Raw genomic sequence first — 16,181 nt, 5'->3', positions numbered from 1 at the left:
TCTGGCGGTTGCCACATTTTTTTTTTTTTAATAAATATTATCTGTATTATTCATCTTTTTTTTTTTTTTAATTTATATATAACCTTACCGAGAGAGAGAGAGAGAGAGAGAGAGAGAGAGAGAGAGAGAGAAAGAGAAAGAAAGAAAGAGAGATAGGCAAACACATGTTACAGTAGAGACTTAAAAGCAATAATAAATTTGTAAAACAAAGAAAGTCATTCGACTGACGATTTGAATGTCCCTGGTTCAACCCCGGTTCCGGCATCGAGCAGTTCTCGTGCTTTTCACATTTCTATTTTATTCATTATTCATTCCCATTTTATTAACACCTAGTTGCGCTTAAATTAAAAAAAAAAAATTATTCAGTTTTCGTATTTATTATTACAGAGCCAATTATTTATTAAATTATTGTACCTAATATATAGTACTGATTTTAAAAGTTAAAAAAATAATGACTTGGGTGTCATCAACTAGAATCAATACCAAAACATTTAGTGCGCAGCAGCAGCACTCAGCAGACTTCCTTACCGTTTGAGCTAACCCGTTAGATAGATAAGAAAGTTTTAAAATTAAATCACTTTTAGCATTGATTAGTTTTGCGCATGCGCAAAACCAGTACAAATATATTGGCAAGTTGAAATGGAAATATTGCATTTCAACTTGCCGACTTGTATTCATCCATCGAAACAGAAATTTTACTCGCTATAAAGCATCCTTGGTGTATAATTACTCTTTTCCGTTAATTTCAGTGTTATGTGACCAGTAGTTTAAGAGGTTATCGGTTTAATATTTACACACAGGCAGACACACACACACACACACACACACACACACATCTACTATTTTATTTATATAGATGACGTGATTTTTTTTTTTTTTTTGTTCTTATCAAAACTCGTTTTTTTTTTTTAGTTAAAAGCATTTATAAAAACTAGCAGGACCCGCGGACATTCCACGTAGCAAGAAATATATTTAATCAGCAAATATATTTTGATAACGCTGATGTTCTTCTGGATGGCGCAAAAATTAGGTTTTTGGAAAGAAAACCTAATAACACTCAGCAAATGTGAGTTTATTAATATTTCTATAAAATAATATCCATTGTATTTTAAATATAAAACTGACCCAAATAAAATAAATTAATAAATACTAAGAAATACTAAGAAAGTAATATTGTGCTACATAGTTCAATACAAATAATAAAATCACATTGTAAGAGACAATCTGTAATTTACTTCTTGATTCCAGCACCTCTAGACAGTCACAATGTTCGTCTTCTTTTTTGCCCTGTTTCTTTCGAATGTTTTCTTTCTATGTAACGTTTCGCTGACTTTTTTCTTCTGTGAAGAACCACTGCACGTCAAAGTTACTTCTTCACGCTATTACAACATAGATCATATGTTATTATAACGATATTCGAAAACGAGACTACATAAAAAGGTAGGTAACTCCCATATTATTCTCCAGGGTTGCCAGATTGGCCTTTACAAAGCCAAATTTCGCGAATTTTTGGCCCCTTTAAAGGCAGTATATCCTTCAAAGATTGTATTTGGTTCCTTTCGAAGCGTAATGTACGAACTATCTACAAAAGGAGCAAGCATAATGTTATATAGATAAATTTAAACAAAGACAAAAACATCTTAAAATAGATTGAGGAATGTCATTAAATAGAGGTTTATTAGTATTTAAAAAAAAATATTTCTTTCGTCTTTGCTTCCTAGTGCATAATTAACTTCATAACCAAATTAAAAAAAATATCAGGAAAATAAACAAATTTGAATAAAAAAAAGATATAAAAAAATGATGTTCCGTCTGCCTGCTTCCCACCGGACTACAACTTGGATGTCTTCAAGTCCAACGTTAACAAATTCCTAATGACCCGCCCCCTTAAGTAAACACTTCATCAAATCTCCACACTAACGTAATGTACTTGCAATAACCCTTATCCCTGAGTGGCTTCCGGGCCTTGATAAGTGGTGATCACTGTGTAAAAAAAAAAAAGAAAAAAAAAAGAAGATCCGTATAAAAATAAATGTGTCTCAACGTAATTCGGGTTCGCCAACCAAATCGATGCACATGCTATGTACCCGTTGGTTGTGTGTATATATATATATATATATATATATATATATATATATATATATATATATATATATATATATATATGTGTGTGTGTGTGTGTGTGTGTGTGTGTGTGTGTGTGTGTGTAATACTAAAACTCTGTCGTTCTTGGTTGTTTGCTTGCGCACTATCCTCCTCCTCCTCCTACTACTACTACTATGCCTCCTCTTCTTGCAACTACTATTACTTCTCCTCTTTACAACTACTACTACTACTACTACGCCTCCTCTTCCTCCTCTTACTACTACTACTACTACTACGCCTTCTCTTCCTTATCCTACTATTACTACTACTGGTTGACATGTATTTTCCCTACTACTACTCTACTACTGCATTTTTTTTTACATCGTTCATTTCCGTATTACGTTTAAGTTATTTTAACGCAATTTTCTTACAAATAAATCTACTATTTTACAATGTATTGTTTTACTGTGTACGTTTTCAGCGACCCAATTTATTTTATTTTATTTTATTTTTACGTTTAAATTAAAAGATATTTCAAAATTTGAATTTAACTTTAAGTATTATGGTATCTGTTCAGTGCACATTAACCTATAAGTATGGCAAACCACTTATAATTCAATAGCTGTAAGTTTTTTTTTCAAGAATAAACAATTATAAACAGAACGACTCATAGAAATCTACCTATATTCTTTTTTCATTTTAATATACTTTCATAGAAATGTTTCTGTTATATCACAAAAAATCTATTTTCTTTACATCACAAGTGTCATGCTCATACATTAATTCCATAGCTAATATAACATACTGACCCCTTAGGGGATGTTTTGCAACTATTCTGTATTACAACTATACTGTCACAATTTTCTCACAAATAAATCAACTTTGACCTGTTGACAACGTATTTTATTTTTACTGTGTACATTTTCAGTGGCCTAATTTTTTTTTGCGTTTTAAAATATCCAAATAAACAATTGTTAATACTTTCTGCATTTTTTTTACATCGTTCATTTCCGTATTACGTTTAAGTTATTTTAACGCAATTTTCTTACAAATTAATCTACTATTTTACAATGTATTGTCTTACTGTGTACGTTTTCAGCGACCCAATTTATTTATTTTTTATTTTTTTTCATGTTTAAATTAAAAGATATTCCAAAATTTGAATTTAACTTTAAGTATTATGGTATCTGTTCAGTGCACATTTACCTATAAGTATGGCAAACCACTTATAATTCATTGGCTGTAATTTTTTTTTCAAGAATAAACAATTATAAACAGAACGACTCATAGAAATCTACCTATATTCTTTTTTTTCATTTTAATATACTTTCATAGAAATGTTTCTGTTACGTCACAAAAAACTATTTTCTTTACGTCAAAAGTGTCACGCTCATACATTAATTCCATAGTTAATAGATACTGACCCCACGGGTCATGGGTAGTCTAGTATATATATATACTTGTGTCTTGTATATATATATATATATATATATATATATATATATATATATATATATATATATATATATATATATAAGATAGTCGTACTTGGAAAAAAGATGAAACAAACATGTAATAAACTATAATAATTGTTCATTATTATTATTATTATTATTATTATTATTATTATTATTATTATTGTTATTGTTATTATTATTATTGTTATTATTATTGTTGTTATTATTATTGTTATTATTATTATTTTATTATTATTATTATTATTATTATTATTATTATTGTTATTATTGTCATTATTATTGTTGTTATTATTATCGTTATTATTATTATCATTATTATTATTATTATTATTATTATTATTATTATTATTATTATTATTATTGGTATCTGGATAAGAGTACTGAAGCTTTTGTTTGCGCAGCACAAGAGCAGGCATTAGGAACACGATTGTTCAAAAAAGTGGTTCTAAGAGAGGAAGTTGCTGCAGAATGATGGATTTGTGGTAAGACCTCAGAGTCAATTGCGCACTTTGCAGCAGGTTGTAGTGGACTGGCTCAGAGAGAGTACCGCAAAAGACACGATCGCATGGGACTCCGGATATATTGGGAGGTGTGTAAGAGGGTTGGGGTGAAGTGTGCTCGAAAATGGTTTGAGGAGGTGCCTGATGAAGTGAGAACAAGTGAGAATGGCAAGGTAGAGGTATGGTGAGACAAAAGTGTCATAACGACCAAGCAATTGGAACATAATCGTCCGGATTTGGTCGTCATTGACAAGGTCTCAAAAAACTGGCAGATTGTAGACTTGTCAGGACCCTGAGTCAGGAATGTGAGAGAGAAGGAGAATGAGAACTGGAGCAATTATGCTTCGTTGACCTTGGAGATAAGGCGTATACACGGTGTTAAAACACAAATAATTCCAGTCGTAGTTGGTACACTAGGAGTAGTATCAAGTCGTCTGGAAGGACAATTGAAAAAACTACAAATTCCTAATGTTTTAGTCGGCCTTCAAACATCTGCAATTATAGGTACCACCAACATCCTTAGGAAAACCCTTGATCTTTGAAGCTCCTGGTTTGAAGCCGGGATTAAGGGAAATGAATCCGATCCCTTTCCAGAGAGATGTTCATAAACGAAATCAGAATTATTGTTATTGTTGTTGTTGTTGTTGTTGTTGTTGTTATTATTATTATTATTATTATTATTGTTGTTGTTGTTGTTGTTGTTGTTGTTGTTATGGTTGTTGTTGTCGTTCGTCGTCATCATCATCATCATCATCATCATCATCATCATCATCATAATAATAATAATAATAATAATAATAATAATAATAATAATAATAATTCCAATCTCTCCCATTATTTTTTCAAAGTTTTTCGGAATTGTTCCTTGTGCTCCTGTTATTGGTATTATAACCGATTAGAAAGATTTTCCTAAATCTCAATGCCGTTTTTGTCCAATTTCGATTCTATAGACCAAAAATTGACAGAGTAGTTTGGTAGGGAAATGTACACACACAGAAACACAGACAATTTCACTTTTTTAGATATATAGATTATTATTATTATTATTATTATTATTATTATTATTATTATTATTATTATTATTATTGGCTCACAAGGAGCTTTCACACAGGTCTTCAGAGATCTTTTCCTGAAAACAGCCTGTGGTGTTCCCTTAAAGCTGAGTGACAACAAGTCTCCCCAGGTTTTCAGTACTCTCCACCTCTTTCGATAACATTAGCAAATAAATTTGCATTATCGCAACAGCTGCTTGCCATTGATTTCTCGTTGGCAGCAGCTATTGGTCTTTGCTGTGATTTGATTGGCACAAATTCTCCCCAAAGTCCCAGTCTTCTGTGAGGTCTGATCAGTTCATGTGTCTTTCTTTCCCCCTTTGACTATTTAGTTATTTGGTCTTGCTCTTTGGGGGGGGCAATAGGGGTGGGGTTGGGTTAGAGAACTTATAGATATGCGGTTTCAGTGTTCTTGGTCCCATGTAGTGTTTCATGTTTTGTCTTTGCAGCAGTTTGTCTAGCCTGCCCTTGTTGCTTATGTGTGTTAGTCTCCACATTCAAGGGTTTTTCTTAATATTTCAGCTGTTTTCAGGATTATTGTTCGTTGTATTTTCCAGTCATTCCTTTTATTCCAATTTCTTCCATTCTTTTTTCAATCAAAGTTTTTCGGGATTGTTCCTAGTGCTACTACTACTACTACTACTACTACTACTACTACTACTACTGTTGTTGTTGTTTTTGTTGTTGTTGTTGTTGTTGTTGTTGTTGTTGTTGTTGTTGCTGCTACGTTTGTTTTTGTTGTAATAATAATAATAATAATAATAATAATAAGTCTTCAAAAAGTTCCTTTTCTTTCGACTTTTCTTCTCTTTATAAACAGACCGAATTTTCACCCTCTAGAAAAAATCCTTTTAAATTTGATTTTCTTAAATAAAAAAAAAAGTACTTGATCGATTTACGTGATTTTTTGGAATATGACATCTAGATAAAATACTGTTAAAAACTCGCTCAATATATGTTACCGTGACATAGGTTGACATATATTCGGCGGGTTTTTAATAGTATTTTGTATAGTTTTTTATTTATAACACCTTTTCCCAAACTTACCGTGTTAAAGAGAGAATCAGACGCCATCTTGAATTTTCCAATACATCGGTAAACACTGTATGTTTTTCGAGCTGAATAAATATGTTACATTGAATAAAAACACGAAAAATGTATCCAGTTTGGTAGAAAAGTAACTTATCTTGCCTTTGATAACATTTATTTGTTATATATTTGTTTTTTGACAACTTTTTCGAATCTATGTGTACAGTAATACAAACCCTATTTATTTTTAAATTTTTTTATAAATTCCTTCTATGAAACTATCTCTGACGAATTTTTAAACGTCGATCAGCTACGAAGCTCGCTAGACATGTTTGAAGTGGCCGGAACTGTCGAAAACAGGGCAGAATACTATCCAATTTCCGCCAACCTGGGCTCAGCTCTCTTCATTTTGTCAGACCGCTGTGGCGCTGTGGTCACCGTCAACTAATAACCTGACCCACCGTCGGCCATATGTCGAAAGAGGAAATATAAATGCAGCTACTGCTGTTACAGATGCTGCTGCTGCTGCTGCTGTTGTTGATGATGATGATGATGATGATGATGATGATGATGATGATGATGATGATGATGATGATGATGATGATGATGATGATGATGATGATGATGATGATGATGATGATGATGATGATGATGATGATGATGATGATGATGATGATGATGATGATGATGATGATGATGATGATGATGATGATGATGATGGGAAAGAACAGGCAAACTGATACATCGTAGGAGGAAACGACACTGCTCTACAGCGAAGAAAATTAATATTCTAAACGTTTCGAAAACGACAAAAAAAAAAAAAAAAAAGAAAAAGAAAAACTCCTAAAAATAAAAGAGAAGAAAAAAATAATTTGGTCAAAAATAGGGGACGGGGAGGCGAAATATTACCAAATTTCTACTGGCACCAGTTTCAACAGGGAATGAGGGATATCTGATTTAAAATATACCTATCGTTTTATAGAAGGTATATACGGCATAATAACCCTGACATACCGGTTCCCGTTAGATCACCAGAGTTAAGTATTGTTGAGCCTTGTCAGTAATAAAATGGGTGACGATTTAGTAATAACATATGCTATACGTGCTCTCCGTTTATCTCGGAATTGCTTTAAATCGTCCTGAACTTCTCTTTCCACTGAAATCAGACCATGCCGATCCAGGAGAGGCTTGGTTTAGGATTGCACAACCCTTGCTTTACGATTACATGCGCAGGCATTCTTACAAGGGGCATCCATTGTCTTCTGAAACAGAACGGAGGCTATTATCATTTTAGAAGGTAATTGCTATCATGAATCTAATTGCGGGTTCTAAAATATGAGACTGAGTTAGAATATCAGAATTATTTCCCGATTCCATAACAGGCCTGTAAAATCCACATCGGCGTTAGGAGAGGCGCGAATATTAATATACCGTTCCTTAGAGAAGCTACAAAAGGCAAAGAATCAAAAAGAAATTGAGAAACATTTTCAACAGAAAGGCATTGAGGAAATCAGTTTCAAAGGTTGGCCAAGTTGCTCAAACCAAGCTAGACAAAGAAACATTGAAAAAATAAAATAAAATAATAATAAAAAAATAAATAAAAGAGATGTGTGATCCTGAAAATCCATCGAAAATACCCTTCAAAGAGAGATCCGAGCTTCCAGCGTCGGAAACCTTATCTCAGAGTTACAAAACCCATATTTAAAAATGAAATTTTAAATTGGAATTTTGTTCCAGGGGAGAATCCTTTTGCAACATTGCAGAAAGCTGTGTTGGGGCAAGTCTTCAAAAAAAATCTATAACGCATGCAAAGCGATATCGACTTCAATGCAGGAATGGTAATACAGAAAGAAACAGTTTCAGTTTAATACCAGCCCAGACGCACAGGATGCTTCTGTCGAACATAATCTGCATTCTTGTAAAGTTTCTGTTGATCTGAACTACACACCATGTAGTAAACAAATACCCCAGATTCCACTAATTGGCGAAACGCAATTGGAATCAGGATGGCTCAGTCGAGCTTGAGTCTACTAAAGTCTTGCCAGACTTCTTTCTCTCTCCCTCTCTTCCACTTTCTCCTTCTCTCTTCTACTCTCTTCCTATCACTCACTCACTCACTCACTCACTCACTCACTCACTCACTCACTCACTCACTCTTTCTCTCTCTTTTCTAATGTGCATACGAGCACAAAATGGACTGCATAAATTTTGTACTTTAAAAGTACGAAAGTTATTCAATTTAACCTGATTTTTTTTCTGGAAAGAATTGCGAAGAGCTAAACGCCTTCTCTTATTCATTTTTCCACTTTTTCCACTTTCTCTTTTATATGTAATCATATTGAGAGAGAGAGAGAGAGAGAGAGAGAGAGAGAGAGAGAGAGAGAAAGAGAGAGAGACAGTGTATATATATATATATATATACAGAGAGAGAGAGAGAGAGAGAGAGAGAGAGAGAGAGAGAAAGAGAAAGATTGTTCATGAACAGGATCATGTCACAAAAGATTGATAAAAGATATCAATGAATTATTGATGTAAACAAAGAGAGAACGTACTTTGATAATACTTAAAAAGCTTGTTGAATTGTCTAATAATATATGAACCTTCAGACAGCCGAAATAGCTCAGTTGGGAGAGCGTTAGACTGAAGATCTAAAGGTCCCTGGTTCAATCCCGGGTTTCGGCATCCGGCGGTTGTCATCTTTTTAATTTTAGAATTAATTGTTTTTTCCCAGTTAAGGATGCTTGCTTTTTTTTTTCTTTTGCAACCAAAATATAAAAATAGGTGGAAATAATAACGACAAAAATAGTAAAAAATGAAATAAACTCGGGAATATAATTGAATACAGGTTTTTATCAATATTTTAAAATGCTAGCTTTTTTTGCCTTTGCTTCCCAAAGCACGGTTAACTTCAATAACAATTACAATAATAAAAAAAAAAAAAAAAAAAAAACAAGCACGAAATGTAAAAAAAAAAGTGTGTGTGGTGGGGGGTGGGGATAATAAACAACTCTTAAAAAGAAAAAAACTATAAGCACGGACTAGCACTGAAGTGCACACATTTTGTACATTAAAAGTACCAAGGCTATTTGAATTGACCTGGACTCTTTCTTGAGACGAGTTACAAAAGAGCTAACCTCCTTCTTTCACTCACCTATATCAGAGTTCTGTGTCTTGTTATAGCATTACTTTTATGCTTAAAATATTTTCTGAACGTTTCTTTAGATGAGGTTTTATTCTTCGCATTATTTAGATTCTTCGGACTACTATTTTCATATTGAGTGTTATTTTCACAACGTTTCGGTCGATGTAACCTCTGACTTTCCCCAGCTGTATCTTGTCGAAGTCGGAAATCTTTCTGTCAATCTCGGGAATCTGCACGGAATTTCGAACGCTTTCTTTATTTAATTCACGGGGGTAGCCTGTCAGCCATGAACCCTGAAGAAGGTCGGGGGTCACATAAACGGAAACGTTGCGAAAATAACACTCAATATGAGAATAAGAGTCGGAAGAATCCAAATAATTTGGAAAATATGTTCTATTCTGTAATTGTATTAAGCTTACGATTCTATTTATATTTTAGTAAACTCTTCGCTTTGTCTTCATTTTGTATTTACGTGTTTCTGAAACTATTTTCATTCTTCTTTTTCTATTCGACATTTAATAAACTTATTTCTAAAATATACAATCTCTTAGATTTTAAAAAATTTTCTGATGAGTTTTTCTTGATTGTCGAGTTATGCGCACGTTTTCACGAAGCATACACACCCCGGAGACGACAACAACAACAACAACAACAACAATAATAATAATAATAATAATAATAATAATAATAATAATAATAATAATAATAATAATAAACTATTAAAAATTAATGTTGCTATTTAATTGCCTTCCCATGGAGGCAGACCTAGACTCACTCGTTTAATGTTTAATATACCCCAAAAGAGGGCACTCTGGATTGTGTTGTTATAAAATAAAAATAGATATATTTCAAATCGATTTTAACATTTTAATATTTAATCCTGACTGCTATTTTATTTTTTTAGTCATATTTAAAACTCCTCTTATTGTCACCCTATACACCGGTTAACAAATTGAATAAGACCAACGTTCTAAGTTTCAATAGAAAATAATGATCTGAACCTCTCATTAGTGCGAATTATCAACACATCTAGAAAAGACAGGAATGTTATCGTGATTAATTTTTAATGGTGAACTGATATAGATTGACGAGTGGAGTGCACACGATCCAACAATTATCGAATATCCTCTTGATGAAATCGGGTCCTGGATATGACCTTAAACTATATCCAGTGGTGAGGTGCCAGTTTGCGGGCTTTGGGGAGTGTGGAGCCACCCTTTAATTGCCATTGTTCCCAGGTCCACTCTGACCCGGAGTGGTAGTACCTGTTAGGGCCCCAACTATGGGTTGAATAGAAACTGACTTGAAAACAACAAATATATTCTATTAAAAAATCTTTCTTCAAAATCTTTGGATTTGAAAAGGGTTGATATGCCGTAAAACAAAAAAACAGCCAACCACGCAACCTTGATGAAATCAGAAAATAATGCCTTCACTCAATTCACATGAGTCAGCTGCCGATTTAATTTATATATCTATAAAAGAAAGACTGTGTGTGTGTGTGTGTGTGTGTGTGTGTGTGTGTGTGTGTGCGCGCGCGCGTGTGTGGACAACTCTCAACCTATATACTCAACGAATTTTTGATCTAAAGACTTGAAATTTGCTATATAGGGTAGTCAGACATGTGGAAAACTTTTTAATTAGTTTCATCCGGAATGAAAGGGCTGTTAAGGGGGTGAACATTGAAAAATTAGTACCTGGAGGTGGAGTCATCGAATTTTTATCTGTTTGCCAACTGTTTCGCGACTGCGCATGCGCGAATCGTTCACTTAACAGCATCCTTATGTTAAGAATAAGTAGATTTGAAAACATTTTTCAAGCACGTCAAGCTGGCCTAATGGTTATCGTACTTGACTCGCTGTCTTTAGGTTTGGGTTTCGATCTCAGCTCAAATATATGTATTTTTACTTACAAGAAATGAACTGTTTAGAAAAAAACATAATACTCGCATGCACATGTCTCAGTCTCTTTCCGTTTCTTTTTTTTTTACTTCATTTTTTCAAAGGAATTTAACGTTACATTCTATACCGGGCAATGCCGGGTACATCTGCTAGTTTTAAAATATTTCTAATAAACCAGATTGTTTTGGTTAAAAATGTTAAATTGATCTTTCCAAATCCTATTTGAAAACATACCTATCTTGTAAAATAAAATAATACTTATTGAAGAGTAGATTCGCGCGAAAATAATTCGTTCTATCACTTATTATTAACTAGGATACGTTCCCGGCGTTTTCCGGGTGTTTTGGAGGTGTGTGTTGAGCAAAAAAAAAAAAAAAAAGTGGTAATAGGCAGGCAAGCTGGCTTGAACCCGTGCCGCGAAGGCGGAAAAGAATATTAAAAAAAAAAAAAGAAAGTGACGTCTATGCTTTTGCGCCCATCTCCAAACTTGAAGTGGTGGAAGTTTAAATTAAAGCTAGTCAATCGAAAAGGGAGGATGGTTTTCCTAAATATCGACGAAAAAGCGACCCCTTCCTCTACCGATCTCGCGAAAATCCATTGCCTTTGTCGAAAGTTTTAGGCATACATACATACATACATACATACATACATACATACATGCATACATACATCTAAACAGACAGGTGAGATTTATATTATAGATGGCTTCACACTCAAGAATAGTCACATGAGATTTCACGAATAAGCACAGAGTTTTCTCGAGTTCCTCACATTTTTCCCGAGCAACGCCCAATATAAGATGAGTTTAATCTAATTTATTATTCATGGTTTAAAAATGCTACCTATTGCTTAAAGCTCTTAATACTATATCACACGATACTCCCCTTCCTTTTGGTGTTCACGGGTAGCACTACCCGTTTTGTAGAAAAATGGATCACTGAGTAAGTTTGATTTTCTTTACTCGCAAATTTATTTTATGCAAAATATTTTACTGCAGTCGGATGCCGGAACCAGGGGCCTTTACATCTTTAGTCTAACGCTCTCTCAAGCGAGTTATTTCGGCCGTCAATCAAAACCTAATTATTCGCCTATTTATCAAGTGCTCAAAAGCTTCTATTGCTAAGCATCCGTTTTCAGTATTTTGTTCTTTAAATGGGTCGTCCGACTCGTTCAGTTTAAAAGTTACAAGGAGTTGAACCTCCTACATATTTTAAAAAAATAATTTTATCCGTTGTTTTTTGTTTTATTTTTATTTATTTATTGTTTTTTTTTGTTTTTGTTTTTTTCTTTTTACTAAAGTTTGAAATATTCGTTTATGTACACAATAAATATTGCATTTGCTGGATTTTTATGCCAAGATGTACAAACTAAAAATGCTTCCAATACGCCGTTGAAAGCATTCCCTATGATATCACCCCCCCTTCTCTTAACATGTTTCGGGCACCTCGTTCGATGCGTGCAAATATAAACAACACGGATATATGATCCAGTCGATTGAGACCAATCCTTTCTGTTGGTTGAGTTAAAGTCCGATTTTCAAAGCTCAACTAGGTTATATAATTGTTCTTTACACGCTTTTGCTTAAAACGGACATTTACAATAGTAATTGATGCTTTCGGACATTAATGAAAATAACGGTTCGACAGCCTAAATAGCTCAGTTGGGAAAACGTTAGACTGAATATGTAAAGGTCACTAGTTAAATTCCGGCATCCGGTGCTTATCATCATTTTAACATTATATGCTTTATTTTTTGTTTCCTCTTTTAAATATATTCTTATTTCTGCTAATATACAGGGTAAAGCAGAAATTCCTCCCGCATTTTAAACTTTCAACTTTATGTTGCTCGTGAACAGATGCAAGAATTCAACACACTGGTATGCAGCTCCATCCAAATTAATGATTGCTCGGAAACTGCAAGAACGCGACTAGGAATATCGCATCAAAATGTGGGAGATATTTCTACCGCACCCTATATAAAAGGAACTTTGACTGTGTGTGTGTGTTTCCTATAGACTACGCAACGGCTTGGCCGATTTTTAATAAATTTCATTCTAATGTACTTTATGTATCTGGCAGGGTTCTTAGGTTTTGTATCGGAGTGTCTTCAATAAGTATTGATAATCGATAATCGAAAAATATCCGATGAAAGAAGGAACAGGTGTTTTTTTTTTTTTACCAAAGTTAACACCTTATACAGCCTAACATCACAAGTGCATTTGAGAAGTTTTATTACCACACAAGCCGAAAGGCCCAGCATATAAAATCAACAGTAGATCCTTTGATATGACAGGGGCGCATTTGAATTGAATGCTTCTGTTTAAAGCACAATTGAACCATGATACTTTACTTTTTCATTTTAAACTTTAATTCAAGCCATTATCACCGCATAGACAGAAAGGCCAGATATATAAAATCAACAGTAGGTTCTTTGATATGACAGGGGCGCGTTCGAAATGAATGTTTCTGTTTAGAGCACAATTAAACCATGATACTTTACTTTTGCATTTTAAACTTTAATTCAAACCATTATATATAAAAATAATTTTATACAATCAACAGTAGGTTCTCTGCAGTGTACTGTAGCCTACAATGTATTATAGACTAAGCTACTACGGGGAGTCAAGTGAAGCTTCCTCCCGGTGTACCGCAATGGGTCCCCAACTAGAACAGGCAATCAATCGATGTGATTGAAAAATGGGCGATTTAACCGATTTCGATGACAATAAAAATATGGGAGTGTGAAACATTCGTTGATCATCATTCATTCCCGGGCAACGTCGGATCTCCCTGCTAGTAAATATATACAGTGAGAGAGAGAGAGAGAGAGAGAGAGAGAGAGAGAGAGAGAGGAAGAAAGAAAGTGAGAAATGACAGAAGCGTGTCACTGTAGATTGAAAAATATATCAATGGAATATTAACATAAACAGCGAAATAAATAATTTAATAATTTTAAGTCAAAATAGCTCGGTTTGAGAGCGTAAGACTAGAGGTCCCTGGTTCAATCTCGGGTTTTGTCATCCGGCAATTGCCGTCTGTTTTTCCAAATTTATTTGCTTTATTAATTGTTCCTTCCCGTCAGAGAGCTTTGCCTTATGCGTGTAATGTTAGGGATCGCCATTAAATTCGTTTTTTTTTTTTCTTCCTTTTTTTTCTTTCTTTTTTTTTCTTTCTTTTTTGTCTTTCTTTTTTTCTTTCTTTCTTTTTTCTCTTTCTTTTTTTTTCTTTCTTTTTTTCTTTCTTTTTTTTCTTAGCAACAAAAATATACAGTACGTGAAAACGAAAAAGTAAAAAGAATATAGGAAATAATGAAATCCGTATTAGATGAATTCTTTGGATTACTGAACTCGTCTTAAGTGTTATTTGCACAACGTTTTGTCGATGTAAGCTACCGACTTCTTCAGGCGAATCTTGTCGAATTCGGGAATCGTTCTGTAACCAATGACTGGATGGCAGTTCCAAATGATTCGCAATTGTATTTTGGGTCGCCCAAACCTTCAAACTACAGACGAATGTAATTTTTACAACTGAATTTTACCAAATACTCTATTCATTTCCACGAGTCATTGCGGACAATTCTAGTACGAATTTTACGATTCTTAAAACTTACTTTGTTTCTATATGTAAATATTATTATTTATTACTACATATTATTACTTCACACACACACACACACATACACACACAATTTATAATTAATGATTGCTTAGTGGTTGATTGTAACTCTGCTTCTCTGAGTCGTCTTACTCTTTATTTCGTCCTCTAAAGGTAAACGGTTTTCCTTTTTCTTCCACGTGTTCATATCTATACTTCAATTACTTAAGTATTACGACTTTTCGATGTTCTTCTAACCAAAGTTCTTTGTTCTACTTGCTTCCATACGTTCATTTTTTTTAATATAACAATAAGGAATTTCTTACTGATGTGTTTTAAAATATTTTAACTACCGTGGAATTTCCACGGGTCCTGCTAGTTGTTGTTATTATTATTATTATTATTATTATTATTATTATTATTATTATTATTATTATTATTATTATTATTATTCTAACGACATGTCTCACCTTTGTATAATTTTCCACATTTGCATGAGATCTCATACACACCATTTTTTGTCATGATTCTTTCCGTAGGGAACTTGACTCATACAAGATGTTTCTGGAGAGTTGAGTCGCTTATGAGTACTTCCCTGTTGTTATATTGATTATATATCCTTTGCTTTTTTTTCGACAAACCCTTCATGTATACAAACTGTGGAGAGTTGTCAGGAGGTTTCCTTTAGCGTCTGGCTCAGATTTCTTGAAACTGATGTCATGCTCTCTGGATAGTTGTTTCGGTGGGGGATTTCTGTTAAACCGTTCATGAAGGCTGTTACTGCATACTACTTTTGCTCGGTGCTGCAGGCAATGGACGATTATTTTATTTTGATTATATGGACGGTGGGTGTTAAAGTTTAGATTCTGACCAATAAAAGTTGACTTTCGATATACAGATAACATAAAGCTCTGACCAGTTATGAACACATCTAGGAACGATGATTTCTTTTTTTTTTTTTTTAGATTCCTTTTCCATAGTGAACTGCATAGATGAACGGATAGAATACTCATGCTTCGGTAATATTTTAACATCTTCATGGTGAAGCCAGAGTATGAATGTGTCGTCCACGTATCGCACCCACAGTGTTGGCTTTATTGGTGTTGATCTTAACGCACTTTCTTCGAAGTATTTAATGAATACATTAACCAATACTGGAGACGATGGTGATCTTATTGCCAGATCTTTTTCCTGACAATATACATTAGATTCCATCACGAAGTATGTAACATTTTGATTATATTGTCACTTGGGCTGTAAATGCGTTCATGCAGTAAAGTATCTTTTTTTTTTTTTACATAAGAGTCACCACTTATCAAGACCAAGGGCCACTGGAGGATAAGGGTTAATGGGTATACATTAGTCAATGGGATTATAGCGTAGTAATCGTGAGTAGTTGAA

The 16,181-nt window shown here is 33.6% G+C and overlaps 1 non-coding gene across 1 annotated transcript; it reads left to right on the top strand.

The window, feature by feature from the left end:
• Positions 1 to 8,753: 8,753 nt before the first annotated feature.
• On the top strand, positions 8,754 to 8,826 carry Trnaf-gaa (transfer RNA phenylalanine (anticodon GAA)). Its single transcript has one exon. It is a non-coding gene; the product is annotated as a tRNA-Phe (tRNA).
• Positions 8,827 to 16,181: the final 7,355 nt, after the last annotated feature.

The sequence above is a fragment of the Euprymna scolopes genome, chromosome 18, assembly GCF_053919585.1.
Source record: "Euprymna scolopes isolate OS-2025 chromosome 18, ASM5391958v1, whole genome shotgun sequence".
In the NCBI taxonomy this organism is placed as follows: domain Eukaryota; kingdom Metazoa; phylum Mollusca; class Cephalopoda; order Sepiida; family Sepiolidae; genus Euprymna; species Euprymna scolopes.
The sequence above is the reverse complement of the archived record's forward strand: the minus strand, read 5'-3'. Positions and strand labels throughout refer to the sequence as shown.